Genomic DNA, 17000 nt, shown 5'->3' on the forward strand with positions numbered 1-17000 from the left:
GTTCACAGCATATGTAAAATCAACTTTTTTGTAGCATTTTTTTCACTTTTTTCTCTATATAATGCATTTTATATACTCAATATTAACATTTTGCATATTCTCACACAACATCCACGTGATTGTTAATTTTTCACTTATTTTTTCACCTCTGCTCACCTATTTTGAATCTACTGAGTTGGAGCTGAGCCTGGCTTTATAGATTGTTGTCCCTTGAACTTGGCGCAGGTTGTCTTTGTGAAAGATCAGAGTTCAGGGGCGGTGGTGGCACTTTCTCTTGCAGCGCTGAAAGGAAATATTGATTTTGTGAAGGAGACTTGAGCCTGGAGGATAGGTGCCAACATAAAGCTGGAGTGGGGGTCATCCTGTTGCAAGGCAGTTGATCTCCTCCAAAGCTCTGAGCCAAACAGCTGCTCTAGACAAGAATTTAAAGACGATTTCAGCTGACAGCGACATTTCAGAGGCGATTTTGGTGCTTAAAATAAGGTGCACGGACCCCAACTGGCCTAAATATGAAGAGTTTATGCAAGGTCAAGGGGGAGAGTTGTTAAAACACTATCATTCTTGGAAAGCACAACCAGCAAGCATGATCAAAACTGAATACTTTCCACATGTAGTTGCATTCTGAAATTTGTACAATTCATTTCATCACAACTCCAAATAAGTTGGAAATGTTAGTGAAGATTATTCAATATTGTTAAAGGTCCTATATTGCACAAAATAGACTTGACTAGAAAGCAACCTTCTCAAAACATACCTGAAGTTGTGTTTTTTTTTTCATTCACACATTTGAGTAATCCTTTATTATTAGTCTGTCTACATCTCCAAAGCTCAAAAGCCTCTGTTCCACCTTGTGATTTCATGAAGCAGTAGATTTCAAGTTAGCACCTACCTTTTACCTTTTGTTAAGTAGAGACTGTTAAATTTGGGCTGAAATGATCCAAATTATTCTAGTGAAGGTGTATGAAGTTTAAAAACACAATGGACCTCTTATGACCATATCATAAGGTGGAACAAAGTGATTTCTGTTTGAGTGAGTGAATAAAAATGCAGGGTTCGGGTGAATGAAAGAAGACACTACTCCGGTATGTTTTTGATGAGGAAACATTATATCAGATCAGAAAATAACGTAATATGGGCCCTTTAATGTCACAGTTTACAGTTTATTTAATTAATAAAATAATGGAGTAGTTATCATATAGTTAGTAACATATTGAGTAATAGTCCTTTATGATTTTGAATTTAAGCAGATAGTATCACACTGTATAGGTAATTTACTAAAACAATTTACTAAAATAAGCATGATGGTATGTTAGTTTGGAAATTATTTATTAGCCTATTCCATATTTCAGATTCTGTAGGGTGGCATTGTTTACAGAGAATAATCATGTTGGCCAGCCCAGTCTGCCTAAGTCATTTTCCAATAGAAACGTGAAGTGGTATTTATTGCTGTAATGGAAGCGTGATGCCTTTTTACTGTTGTAGCATTAGCTTAACAGCGCTAATGTCAATAAAACAATGATCTCACTACAGCATGGCCCGCAGTTGCTGTCTATTTTTAGCCCATGTTCATCATACATAAGTTTTAGGGTCATACTAATCTGGTAAAAAGCCATAGCCCCTCCTCGCCCTCCACACTGACAGTGACAGACGACTCCAACCTCTGTGTTCATTTTGGGTCACAAAGAGACAGAGAGTAATTACAGCTTAATCAATGTCCCGGACTCATACAAGACTATACAATGTACTTCCTGCTGCTTTGCTAATAAGCTAAAAGACTGCAATATGGTGTAGAATTGGGGCCTAATACTAGATTTACCAAAATGATGTGTGTTAAAATTTGACCAATTAAAATGTGGATTAGTAGGTTAAGGCACAAGAATAACTATTATAGTCACTACTGATAATTCACTTGTAGCCAACTTTGCCCTCATGCTTCTCATTCAAATGCCACTGTCAAAATTTCTGAAGCAAATCACAACAGTGGGCCTATGTTACATTGTTATAAAGAATGAACGCTTTACTTTGAGGGGTTTTATTTTTTTTATTTATTTATTTATTTTTTTTATTTAATAGGGACAGTGCATATTAATGAACATCTACAACATTGCAGTGTAAATATGCCAGATTATAGCAAGACTGCTAATTTCCATCTGTAGTCCCTAGGCAGGTAACACCACAAATTTAAACAAAGCAAAAACAAGTAACAAATCTATACTAAAAGTGTCCACAAGTCTGTTTTTTCTTTAGCCACTCTTTTAAGGAGGACTTGAAGGTGGCAAGAGTTGAAGTTTCTCTTATTGATAGTGGCAGACTGTTCCAAAATTTTGTGCCTCTGACTGAGAGCACACCTTGTCCGAGTGTGGTGCGTCTGTGTGGGACGTCACAGTTCCCCCGGGCTGTGGCCCTAGTTCCCATCCCACTCACAGTCTTTTTTGCGGAACAGTATCTAGTTTTTATGTGCATAAAAATGAAAAAAATTTAAACTGAATTGTGACCAAAAGCTTGTGATTTAGGTCCAAGATATTTGATAAAAAGACACACATTTCATTGTGAGATATATGATGCATTCAGACTTGCACTTCAACTTCAAGACTTTAGTAGGACCCCAAGGGGCAATTCTTTCACAGTTAGTTGTAATAAACAATTCATACAACCACACAGCTCAAGACAACTGACAAGGATATAACAATAAAAACAACATGGTTAAAAGATAATGTAAGTGAGGTTAAATAAGAGTGACAGGAGAATATGGCGCAACACAAAGGCATTCCTTACTGTACACATACACATTCATTGGTTTGAAACTGATCCTAACCTTTACCATAGTCACTATTTGCCTATTTAAAACATACCCGGGACTAATTTGGGCTCAAACCAGATCCAAACCGACAAAGTGTGAACGCACCAGATGAATTTGTATCTTAACTCGTACTTTCTCTTGTCTTATCCAGGACGCTATGATATTAGCATAATGTCTGCTGAGGTTGCCATGCAGAAGTTCTCGTTCCCCTTCTCCTGTGGTGGTCCAGGTCTGTCCCAGTGCAGTGAGACCACCCCAAACAGCTGCATCCAGGTCAAACCTCTGGAGCTCCGCAACCTCCCGGAAAACCTCAACGAACCAGGGCTTGTTAAAGTACTGGGGGTGTGTAATGAGGTCCAAGGAGGTCCCAAACCAGAAGACCCTCAATGTACAGTAATGTCCCGGAAGAGTGTGTTTGAAAAGCTGACGGTAGAGACAGAAGACCAGCGCCCCGTTGCTAAGAGACAGCTGTCCTCAGAGAGTGCAGCCAGGACTATAACTGTGGTGAAGAAGAGCGCAGTAAGAAAGGATGGGGAGGACAATACCAACAATAGCAAAGGGATCAAACCCAAAACTGTCCTGGGAGCGAAGTTGGGCCTGACCACAGCTGTGACGGGGAGGAGGAGGCGCCGAAAGGACCTCTTTAGCAGCTCTGAGGTTTTCCAGAGAGTGGACGATCATGTCATCCGGGTGGGAGCTGAGGTGAGCCCACTTAGGAGCACTATTTATAGCGTTAGTAGATTACATGGGCAGCAACCAGTGCCAAAAGGACAGTGACATATGGGGGATTTAGCTGTAATCCTTTTCCAATTAAATTATTTTTCAGTTTTAAATGTTGGACCTCGTGAGCTGCCATATTTGAACAGAAGAAATATGAGAATGATTGCAATATTACATAATGGTGAAGAGTGGGTTTTAGATCTTCTGTGGTTAATTTCCTTGTAATGTGGGAGTTTAATTGTCCCATTACATTACATGGAAAAATTCGCTAGTATCAGTTTAGAAATGGATTTAGAAAGTATACCATCATTAAGGAGAAAAAGGCATACTGTATAGACAAAGGTTAGGCTTGAATATTTTTCCCAGTAGATCTAGAATGTGTGGAGGGTCCACCACCTGGTTTTTCCTGCATTGTCTTGAATATTCCACACTATAAGCATTGAACTCATCAATCTTGAATTTATTGCAGGTGTTTTTGCTTCTTTACTTTTTAGTAAGAAGAAGTAAGAAGTTCTTACTGTGAGTGAGACTGACTCTCCACAGATCTGACTTGTCACATGACCTGGTGATGGTGCAACTTGCCAAACTGTGGAACATTCCAGCAAAGCAATAACATCTCCATGGAGACACGCAAATGGCAGGAATAGACTTTTATTTAAGTGATTCTTTATATTTGGTCAAATTTGAAATTATATGGCAGGGACCAGTCTATGGAAAGAAGAGATGAGGTTCTGAGGTTGTCTGTTTCACTTTAGCAGAGGACAATTGACTTGAAACCAGGCTATTTTTACTTTTATGATTGAGTTTTTCAGGTCAAAATCCCCTCCTCCTTTCTTCAACCTAAAACCTAAAAATCCAAATTACTTCTTAAATTTTGGATCAGAAGGATCTTCAATACTGAAAAGAAATTGCAATGTGATATTTAAACAAAATAATGAAAAATTAATTACAAGAGTTGAAGGTTAGTTCCAAAATGTCATTTGTGTAAGAGTGTTTGTGTAAACAAATGTTTCAAATTATATGTCTACAACCAAATAAACCTTTGTGCTCTTAATGGGAAAATTGACAAATTTTTATAGTTACAAAATGGAGGTCATTACACATTTCCAAATATTCAGAAATACTTTTACTGTATATCAGAAACAAACAGAGAAGAGGCTGAGAGCTTTTGTAGCACATGGCTGATCCGGAGCTGGGTCATGGTGATCCTGAAGTGAGCAGAAAAAAAAAAAAAAACTACTCAATGAACTGCTCAGTTACAAAAATAGCAGCTTTCATTCAGGGCTCACAACCTTGGGGCTTATGGGTAATGCGGTCCTTTCAATTAAACTGCAACTAGCAAAAAGGAATAGAAGTGCTGTAAGAGGCTGGGAATAGGTGGTGAAATAGCTTTTCAGTTTAAAAGGCACACTATGTAATTTTTCTGGTTCAGGGTACACCATCTGCTTGTTTCCATGGAGATATTATTGTTTTTCTTGTAAATGTTCCACAGTAGGGTATTAAACTTGTCTATCTTAACTGAGATAAGTAGGTACCACCAAAAGGACAAGTTAGAAGTCAGATCTATGGAGAGGTGACTGCCGCTCCCAGTAGAATATATTTTTTGTATATGAAAATTTCAGGCAAAACAATAACATATATATGGAAACAAGCAGGTAGTGGGCTCCTCATAAAAAAAAATTTAAAAAATTACATAGTGTGTGTAATAGTTGTAATGTATAGCTTAGATACGCCTCAGAAAGATGCTGAAGGATAAAATAATGAGGTAAATAAGGATTAAACAACTTGGAAGATAGTTCACTTTTAAGTATCACAACCTTTTGGCTGTCTGTGGATGTTCAAAGCATTAGTTATTTCTGTTTTAGTTGAAGCTAGTCCCTTCTAATAGTTAATTTGTTTACATATTGCTATAATGATGCTCACAGTGTAGTGATATAGAACAGTGATTAACTGTTGCTGGAACTACCTGTGCAAGAAATAATGCACGGACGTCACTGACCATGGTATAATACATTGATATATGAAATGAGATTACAATTATTAATAGATTGTAAACATGTTTATATACAGTGCAGTGAGTGCAGTTAGATCAGGCTAGCCCATAATTCACTTTGTTACTGTTAAACAAGCACCACAACAAGACTAGCCCTTTTAATTAATTAATAACAGATTTTTAAAAGCAGATATTAAATTCTACTCAAATACAAGTACATGTGAAGTGCCAAATGTTCTGTAAAAATCAGCCAAAATCAACTTGTGTCCCATGTCTTTTAAATTTGACTTGCAGCTGAAGGAGAAGTGTGTGTACGATGTGAAGACCATAGCCCTCAGTATCACACAGGGAGCCAGGACAGAGCTGGAGAGACTCAGAGCCATCTGGGTTTGGCTCTGTCACAACATTGGTGAGTGACTAAACTAAATGTCCCAAATGCCTTTTTAAAATAATTATACGTTCAAATGACTGTCTCTGAGGTATTAGATGCCACATAGTTTTTGCAATCTTGTATTAATACTTTGCTGTGGCATCACACTGGAGGTGTTCTACATGTAGCTCTATTAGAGAAACGTTCAGCAGTTACCTTGGTGACAAAATGCACACATTAGCAAGCACGGACAAAAAAGTTCTAAGACAGTGTCAAAAAATACAACATTTATTAAAACAGCACAATGCATAAAGTTAGCTCACTTTGTGACTAACTTTGTGTGTAAGAGACTTGTTTAAAAGTAGCTCAGCTCACTTGTTTTAGTTCCGACCATGTCAGCTCTTTCTGGACAGATTATGGTAAAATAAAGATCAGATTAAAGTCTAATTTGAGTAACAGAGCTTTTAACAGAGCAGTACTTTCAGTTAACTTCACATACCCAGAGAATGTTGATGACATCAGCTGCCAGCTTTTATCTATCCATATCTTTTATCTATTTTGATTAAATTCATATTTCTTTACTGGTGGAGGGTTTGTCACCTTAATTTCTACCTGGAGATATTTTTGAATTCTTTAAATTGTTCCACAATATGGCATTATTTGTATCCAAGAAGACTTGTAGGCAGCACTGAATGTCATGATGTGAGTTTATCAAGGTAGTTTTGAGGAAAAAAATCACCTTTCAACTATTCAACTAACTGAATAAATGCAAATAGGTTGTCGAACCTTCCAGGCAAAACAATAACATCTCCAGAGTGACCGACCACCAGAAAAGTTACCCAATGAACAGAACCTCTTCAGACATCAACAAAGCAGTAGTAAGTTTAAGGTACATACAGGTCAGTTTTTAAGATCTTTCCATTGTATCGCATTCTGCTGTCCTTATGTCCTTATGTGGCCCTATATTTAAATATTAGAACAATTTTAGTTTTATACAGAATAAACTGTGCACTTCTGAGTGGGCGACAGGTGCATAGAAGAACAGCAGGTAGCAAAGAAAAAAGGAAACTCCCACACACTGGCTTACTCTTAATAATTTGTTTACTTTTTAATGTTTTTACTTTAACTTCAAAGTATAGTGAGTTTATGTAGTAAAATGTAAATGTTATCTTCACAATTTTAAATGTCTGTAATAATGTCTGCAATTTTAAATGTCTTAATTAAAGGGCCCATATTATGCTCTTTCCTCATCAAAAACATACCTTAAGTTGTGTTTTGTTTTATTCACACGTTTAACACACAAACCCTGTATATATTTAAACCCCATACATCTTCACTAGAGTCATTTGGATGATTTCGGGAATTGCAAATCTCTTGTGAAAAAAAGGTAAAAAGTAGCTTTTAAACTTGAATATTACAGCTTGACATCACAAGATGGAATGGAGCATTTTGAGTTTATGAGATGTAGACAGACAGTATGTTTCTGATGAGGTAACAACATTCTAACATGGCTTAAAGCTTACATATAGGACTTTTAAGTATGTTTTTACTTGTGTTTTTCCTGACCTCAGAGTACGACATCAGTGGTTTTCTGGGGCGTTCTGAGAAGTTGAGTTCTCCTGAAGAGGTGATAGCTGCTGGACGAGGGGTCTGCTGTGGATACTCTAGTCTTTGCTCCGAGATGTGCAGGTACAAAAATACAAGCCAAAATTATAAAAAGTATTGATACTTCTCAGGGACCTGCTGAGGGTGTTCTACATGTATCTCTAATGGTGGAATGTTTAGGAATTACCATGGTGACACAATGCCCATGTTACCAAATGCTGCCAAAGGTTTAAAGATCTGTCATAAGTCTGAAAACAACATGGATTTAAACACATGTTCTGATTAATACAAGTGTTATTGGTCATGTTTAGGAGTTTGGTTTTCAACAGAAAGGTGACTAATTGAAAACAGTTGGTTAATGTGTAATTTTATGTGTGAGAGACTTGTTTAAAAGTAAAGATAAACTTACCTGTTGTAGTTCCAGCTAAGTCAATTCTTTATGTACACATTGTCTTCAAAGAAAGCACAGATTTAAGTTTAATAAAGCCTCAGACAGAGCAGTGCCTACAGTTAGCATTACACCCCCAGGGAATGTTGATGACATCAGCTGCAAAGTATCAACACATTTAAGTACCAAGAAGTGTTACCCAACAATCTTTTAAGCTAAAATAATAATTATATTTTTACAAGAAAGCGATGCTCAATGTAACTTTTCTGGAGATTGGTCTGCTACCTGCTTGTCTCCATGGGGATGTTATTATTTTGCCTGAAATGTTCCACAGTGTTGTTGATTACCGTTTTTCCGCGGTATAGTTAAGCAACAACACAGATATGGGTCACGAAATACAGTGCTAGATACACCAGTTTAATGCAATAATGTGAAGCCATTCAGTCAAAGCAATACCTTTTCCATGGAGACAAGCAGGAAGAGGACCTTCACCAGAAAAGTTACACAGTGCACCTTTAAGTTATTGGGAAATTAACATAAATGTGCAAAGCATCAGTGTATTGATTATGTTATTTTGTGCCCAGAACCTTTTTGCCCAACCCATTTACTATTGTATTTAAATGATCTGAAATGTCTGTGTTAAATACATAGTGTGCCAGTTGAAAATAGAAATGCAAATGCAACTCACTAAGTGGCTCTATGTGGTTTTTATGTTTGTTTGTTTTTTCGTTTTTTTTTTTTTTATTTTATTTTTCTACTTATAAAATATAAAAAGACATATACTTGAATAGTTCCAGTACATCATGTTGAAGTGCCTACTCAAAATATATTTATTTGCCATCTTCATCCTTTATCAACATTTTATTCTTCAACAAGGATATTTTAATGTAAGCCATTTATAAATTTATGATTCTACATTATTTTAAGTGGCAGGTTTGAAGTGGCTAAATGGACTGAAATCTGAAAATTAGTATTTCCAAATATAAGATTTTCACCACTTCAGTTTTAGTTTCTGGAACTAGCACATGTGTAGTAAGTATTAAAATAAAGTATTGTTATTGCTGTAGTTATTCTTGCATTGCTTGTTCAGATATGCTAGACATTTGTTTTTCAAATCTTAGTCTACAAAATGTGTTGCAAGTTTTTTCTTTCTGATTACATTAACTTAAATTCATAAATCGGATGTTATGTCCACACTGTTAATATTGTAATTTTGATTAAGTTGAGTAGTAGTTTTACTAAATTGTACTACCACTACTACTTTGTACTCGAGTAATATTAGTAAGGGTACTCTTATTTGAGTACAATTTTCATCTCTACCAATCTCTGTTCAGTCCTGTATATTCACTGCACTATACTGATTGCTTGGTGCTTATTGTCCAAAACTGTCCATATTTTGCAGGGAGGTGGGTATCGAGTGCCAGGAAGTGCCAGGGCACAGTAAGGGCGTGGGCTACAGACAGGGCCAGAGCCTGAGGGGCGTGAAGTCGGACCACCTGTGGAATGCCGTACTGCTGTCGGGACAGTGGTTTCTGCTGGACGCCTGCTGGGGGGCCGGAAGGGTCGATATGGAAAACGAGAGCTTCGTCAAAAGGTTTGAGAAAGGAAGGCAAATATACACTTTTCACTGCACTTTTCTTGTTGTTGTTCAACATTCTACAAATGCCTGGTTACATAAAGATCCTATATTACACAAAAAGGCTCTTGTGAGCTTTTAAGCTTGCTTAAATGTTACCAGATTGCTTAAATGTAAAAATAGAATTTAGTAAATTAAAATGTTAAAAATTAATAAGCACACAGCACACTGTGAATTTCAATACTATGAAATAAAATGAATAACCTCTTGTTTCAGTTCAAATTTGTAACCTATGAATTATTTTCCAGTTCAGTTCAATTTTGATGCAGGCCTGATGTTGCTCTGGTGCATTGGGGCCTTAAAAACAAAAGAAGGGCCACTTTACTTGCTTAGCAAGTCAAAATAAAAGCACTTGCACTGTTAGCAATGGTACTCACAAAACTGGGGGTCAATAAGTGGGTAGGTGACAAGGCAGGGCATACGATGTGTTCAAGTTCATGAGCTTACTCGAATGGCGGGCTACATCTGGCTCATGCAGAATTTAACATTCATGCAGGACTTTTTGATTTAGTTTTGTGTTAAACTTTTTGTTGTTTGTAGATATGATGACTTCTACTTCCTGACGGACCCAGAGGAGTTTATTCACTCACATTTTCCGGATGAGGAGAGGTGGCAGCTACTGGACTGTCCCATCTCCATCGAGGAGTTTGAGAGAAAAGTTTTCAAGACCTCCGCCTTCTTCACTCTAGGACTGAGACTCATGCAGCCTCACCAATGTCACATACTCACAGGTGTGTGTATGGATTTGTTATGTACTCAGTGAATCACATTTACAGAGGCAAATTTTCTCCCAGTCTAGAAAAAACAAAATTCCTTACTATTCAAGTGGAGCAACAATAAATTGCTATAAAGGTCTATATTATGCTATTTTCTGATCTATGTTGTTATGTTTTTCCTTAATAAAAACATACGTGGAGTTTTGTTTGATTCACACTTTTAACACACAAACCCTCCATATTTAGACCGAGTTTTTCTCTCAAACAGAAAACAGTCCACCTTGTCATGCCATGTGTTACAGGAAGTGCTCCACAGTGTTTTTAAACTCCACACAACTTCACTAGAATCGTTTGGATAACTTCAGCTCTGGAATTGCCTTTCTGTTGTTGTGGCCTGTTGTACTAAAACAGTACAACAAACTGAGTATTGTGTTAAAGTTAAAGCAATAATATTATCCTTAACTGACTATTAACAGTGGTATATTAATATTTGCATAATAATACTCACATGCCTGGGGTTGGTTCAGAGAAGGACTTCTTTGTTTGTTAAATCCAAACACTGGATTAGTTTTTATTATAGTATTTGCTGTCAAGTTGGTTATTAGCTTGCAGTGATATAATGTTATTGCGTGATTGAGGGAGGGCAAAGGCAGAATGCAAAAACTGTTGGAAAGGAAAGTTTTAGAATATTTTCAATTTTATTCTCAAGCAAAGGTCGGGAAATATTAAGTCATCATTTGTGCAAACTTGGTGATAGCTTAAAGAAGGATCCACCACCAGCTTGGTTGGAGATGGTATTGTTTTGCCTGAAATGTTCCACAGTATGGCATTAACTAATATATCTCCATAGAGACAAGCAAATGATGCCCCCTGCTTAAAGTAACATGCATGTTTTTCAAGGTCTTTTAAACACCTGTCACTGAACAAATGCTACAAATGAAAGATGTAAAGCCATAGTGTGGAACATTCAATACAATAACATCTGAATGAAGACAAGCAGGTTACTAAATGCACCTTTAATTAAAATATATTGTACTATTGCTGAGATGATGAAAAATTATGAAAAATGAATACTTGGCAGCTAATGTCATCAACATTTTCTAGGGGTGTGATGCTGTCTGTAGGCTCTGCTCTGTCTGAGGGTTTATTCATCTTTAATTTGAGCTTTATTTTAACACAATCTGATCAGAAAGAACTGACTTAGCTGGAAGTACAACATGTGAGCTGATTTGTGCTGTTAAAAAAGCCTCTTACTCATACAGTTAGTCACAATCTAGCTAGTTAGTCACTGTCACCTTTTTTTGTTGAAAATCAAACTCATAAACAGGACCGTGAACACTGGTATTGATCACAGGTCCTGAAAATATGCTATTTAAATCTATTTTGTATTTTTTCTTGAGATTTCAGACTTACATCTTAAAACATTTTTATACTTAATGCTAATGTGTGCGTTATGGCATTGTAACAGTTGACCATCCTGCCAATAGAGATACATGTAGACAGTGGCGGAGAAAGCAGTTTGGGGGCCCTAGGCAAACTTAACTTTGGGGCCCTCACTATAATGCACCATTTTTTGTTTTGTTTTGTTTTTAAAATATATTTATTGTCAGTTTTTCCACATTGTTCTTGAGACATGTACATCTCCATTTGAATTATGGTTTATTGAAAACTTGTCTTGTTAGTTTGGTCGCCTACTAGATAACCAGAATTGAAAGTAGTTTTATTTTTTTGCTTGTACAATTACATTTTTGTTTACATTCATTCTTTTTCTTATGATTATTGTTTAAAAATAAACTACTCTCATTTAATGTCATATTGAGAAAAAATCAAATTGCTGTGAGGCCTCGGCCATTAGTGGCACTGAGGACAATTGGTTGGGCCCCTCCAGGTTTGGGGGCCCTAAGCAGCCACCTACTTTTGCCTAGTGGTAGCGCTGCCTCTGCATGTAGAACACCCCAATCATGATGTCACTGAAAGGTATCAATAGAAGAAAGCTTAGCCCACTGGGAAGTAGGCTTTCAGTTACTATAACACCTATTATACCTACTATATCACCTTCTCTAATATCAATTTTTTTTTTTCAGACGATGGTGAAGCAAACATCTCCCTTGGCTTCTCTCGTCCCACCATGTTCACTTTTGAGACCATCTCTCACCAGGATCTGCTCCACTCAGGCTCCTCAGAGCAGCGCGACTCCCCAAAATCCTCATTCGGACTTTTAACCGTGTCCCATCGCACCATGAAGCTCCAACTAATGCCCCCTGCCACAGGAACGTACGATGTCAAAATCTTCGCCCGTCCCGAAACTGCTACTACAAATCTGAAGTGGGTTTGCTCTTTTACTGTGGAGTGTCCCGTGCCCAGAGCCATGGAGGAGATCCCAGAAAACCCCTTCTTAGCTTGGGGTCTTCAGCCAAACGCGCAAACACAAGGGGTTTCTGGAAGCAACTTGGGTAGTGAGGTATACTCAGTAGAACAAGGATCATGCGAAGTTGTACTAAAAACATCACGCCCATTGATGTTAGTGTGTGAACTTGTGCATCCTAAAGTAGACCCAGCTATAGCAAAGCGTTGCCTGGCTACACAAATTCAATCAGATGCCCTAACTTGCCATGTATTATGCCCACAGCGAGGATTTTACCGCCTATCAATATTCGTCCGGGACTATGAGAAAACAGATGTCAAATTTCATAACGTTGCTAACTTCCTGCTCCATTGCAAAGGGAAGGTGACAAGTCTAGAAGAGCTTTTTCCACTGAATTTGGGTTCAGCTTGTGGTCCCGGGTCGCGCACTTCCGAATTTGGGTTTTCAAAATTCAGCCACACGACGGGGGTAGTGAGCACACAGCAAGGCAAATGCAACATTACTTTTCACAACCAGCAGGACCTAGAACTTCATACTGTTTTAAGTCGGGACGAAATCACAAAACAGAGCAACCTACCTCTGTCCCGGTATCTTTTTTGCACATACACAGACAGCAAGGTGACTGTGAGTGCCTCCTTGCCTGAAAAAGGGGTATACCGACTGGGACTGTACGCAAGGACCACCCCGGGAGACAACTTCAACCCAATGTGCGATTTTGTTTTGAGGAACACCTGCGATCAACAGGGGCTGCCGTTCCCATGTGTATACTCAGCCTGGAGGAAAGGTTGCGTCCTCTTTGAGCCGAGAATGGGACTTTTGGAGCCTGAATCGTGGGTGAGGTTTAGGGTGAGGGTCCCAGGGGCGCAGAGGGTGTGTGTAGTGGGTGAGGCGAGGACTGATCTGAAGCTGAACAAAAGCAGAGTTTGGGAGGGAGACGTTTTCACCGGGGGAGGAGTCCCACAGCTCAAAATGGCCGCTGCGTCGGGGAGAGCGAAGACATGGCGGTGATGATGACCTTTGACATCAGGCCGACAGAGAAGGAAGAGTGAAGGAGAAATGTTAATACTTTTATTAACAGTATTTGATGGGCAGTAAGGATGCACCAATACATAATGGTATATCTGACTGAATTACAATTATGTAGTGGCAAATCAATTATAACAAAAGTCAGTTGTGAGCAATAATTGAGCTATTCTGTTATGCTATTATGCTATTTTCTGATCTGTTATAATGCTGTTTCCGCATCACAAACATACTTGGAGTTGTGCTTTGGTTCATTCACACATCTTTAACACACAAACCCTGCATAGTTAGGCTGAGTTCTTCTCTCTTCTCTTCTTGTGATGTCATGTGGTAATACAGGAAGTACTCCACTGTGTTTTTAAACTCTATACACCTTCACTAGAGTCATTTGGATAATTTCAACCCTGGAATTGCCAGTCTCTACTAAACTGAAGGTTAAATGTAGCTGTTAACTTAAAAACTAATTACAGCTTTATGACATTACAGGGTAGAACAGAGCAGTTTGAACTTTGGAAATGTAGACAGAAAAATGATAAAGGGTTACTAAAACTTGTGTGAATGAAACAAAACACAGCTTTATGTATGTTTTTGATGAGGTAACAACAGTATCTTCATAGGCCCCATTGTATACTCCTGTATTTTGTGATCTCAATATCAGGATATTTTCATTTTAGTTGCTTGTCATTTTTTTTGTTCTTTTTCTTTCAATTATGCTTTTATTATGTGTGAATGAATATATATATATATATAATATATATATATATATATATATATATATATATATATATATATATATATATATATATATGATTTGATATCAACGGCCAGTGGCATGTTGTTTTTGAAATTTCTTATGCGATTCTATGCAGCTGAAGCTAAAATGAGGTAGTAAATAGTAGATGTACTGAACCACATTCTTTTCCACTTAGTTTATGTTGAAAGTGCTACAGTATCCCTGTATATGATAACACATTAACCATAACTTAAAAGGTTGAAATTGAATCCAAAAACATTGATGCATCCTTACTAGAGTAATAGGTAGATATAATTAATAAATAATATATACTGTGATTATTTCAGGTTTACGTACACAACACCATACACCTTCTGCAACTGTATGACCATTGATATTTGTCAAAATGAACTTAACTGTACTTTTATTGTTATTTCTTAGCTTTATATGTTGCTTTTATCAGTAGAAAGTTAATTAGATCTTACTAGATGAAAGATGATTTGAAAGCTACTTGCTAATCCTGAGAGAGCTTAGGGCTGGTAGTCTCTGGTGCTCAGCTGTGGTGCTAAACAGTGATACTGTGTTATGTAATTCTGTCTGTATTATGACGTGATGCTTCTGCAAAGTTATGTAAATAAAATCACTGACATTTGACGTGCACCTGCTTCTAAATGTGAAATGTAATAAACTTGATATAAGACCATTTAAATGCTCACTGTATGTGTTAATGCAAGTGAACACACAAAAAACTTACAATACCCCTAGACACACTTTTTCATTTACTTTTCTTTTTTATTTTCATGATTATTTACTTTGTAGATTCTCTTTTAATGCATCAAATCTAGAAAAGATCACATATGGAATATAGCAAAAATAAATCAACTGAAGATAGCTCAAAACTTCAAAAATTTTGAAATAGCCATCCTTTGATTTGTACCCTGGTTTGCATTTTGGCATTTCCTGACCCTGACCAGGCAAACCTGAAAACCATTTCAGGAACTCAATGAGGGTTTGCTGTGCTATTGACAGCAAAGGGTGGCTACTTTGAGGATTTCAAATATAAAAAAATATTTTTTTGAGTTATTTAACTTTTTTTCTATTTTTTATCTAAATTTATGAATTTGATGTCTTCTGTATGTATATAAAATGTAAATCAATGAACATAAAGACAAAAATCAATAAATGAGAGGGTTTGTCCAAATTTTTAGAGTTTAGTTAAGCCCTTATAGGCAATATATTTGTGCCCATGCACAGTCAAAATGCACACTTAAAATCAGAATATTTGGGGATTTTTAGAGCTAAAACTGACCCATGCTTAACTATTTGTTCATTATGAATTAAGTCTTTCTTCATGCGTTATTATGGATAATTAAGATCTCATTATTATGAAGGGCTACTTCATTTCTCAGACATAGTTTTTAGAGATGAATATAGCAAAACTATTATAATGTAACAGCTTGAAAATAAATATAGTCACATGAACCCTTTTAGCAGTGTAATTTTTCCAATCACATCTAATTCTATTCCTGCTATTCACACGTTTGCCTTTTTGGTAACAGAAAATTTTATGCTAACACGTGGACATTTGTAATTTTCATATAACAATAACTCCAAAAATGACTGAGCATATTTTTGTTATATATTTTTCAGTGTAACAAGGTCATCTTACGCTTTGATGTGAGCTAATTTCACCCAAAACAGCCCCTTTTGTCTCTCAGTGTCACTCATCACTATGCCCCCCTTAGTAACAGATGCAGACAGTGACTTAAAAGGTTAAGTAAGGTCATTATCATTTACTGTCCCTTGAGTTTTTGAGGCCATATAACTAACTAAATATGGAAAAGCAAGCCTTCATTACCTGAATACCAAGCATACCTGTTAGCCTGGTTGTAGAGACTTAAAATATATATTCCAATCCATACAGTAAACAATGCTGTGGTCATGACCTAAGTTGCAAGAAAAAGTATTCAAATTCAAATTTCTTCATGGGACATTGCAGTACTGTAATTGTATTTACTCAATCCTTTCTGTGCCAATAGCTGACAGGAGATAAATATTGACTAAACGGCTAGTTGGGTCACAGTCTCCACAGGGTTTGTATAAATGTAAAACAAAATGTAAGGCAAATGGTATTCAGAAAATCGTTTCTCTGTTGTAGGGTCTGCCTCTTTGCTTGTCTCCTTGGAGATATTATTTCTTTGCATGGAATGTTTAACAGTATGTTTTCAAGCATCATTCATTACATGTGTTTTTGTTACTAAAAAAATAAAATAAAATAAAATAAGAAAAACTTATTGTGTGAGCTTGCCTCACTACAGATCTTACCTGTAACATGGCCTGGTGGCATCACCTAGTTTTCTCTATGGAGATATATAAATTTAATTCCATACTGCATAACATTTCAGGCAAAGCAGTCACATATTCAGAGCATAGTGCACCATTAAGGTATATTTGAAATCATTCTTTCCCCTTTATAAAACAGAAGTGTCTTAGGAGCCAGAAGAGATGTAAAATATTAGATACAATTGTAGAACTACCTCTTAATTTCTACACCTCCATCACAATCAACTTTCCAAAATAAATTTGCTGGCTAATTTAAACGTAATGTAGACTTTAAATGACAATCAGTAGCTCATGTTTGTAGTATTAAA

The sequence above is a fragment of the Boleophthalmus pectinirostris genome, unplaced genomic scaffold (assembly GCF_026225935.1).
Source record: "Boleophthalmus pectinirostris isolate CB_2022bp ecotype Guang Dong unplaced genomic scaffold, ASM2622593v1 HiC_scaffold_10, whole genome shotgun sequence".
NCBI lineage: Eukaryota > Metazoa > Chordata > Actinopteri > Gobiiformes > Gobiidae > Boleophthalmus > Boleophthalmus pectinirostris.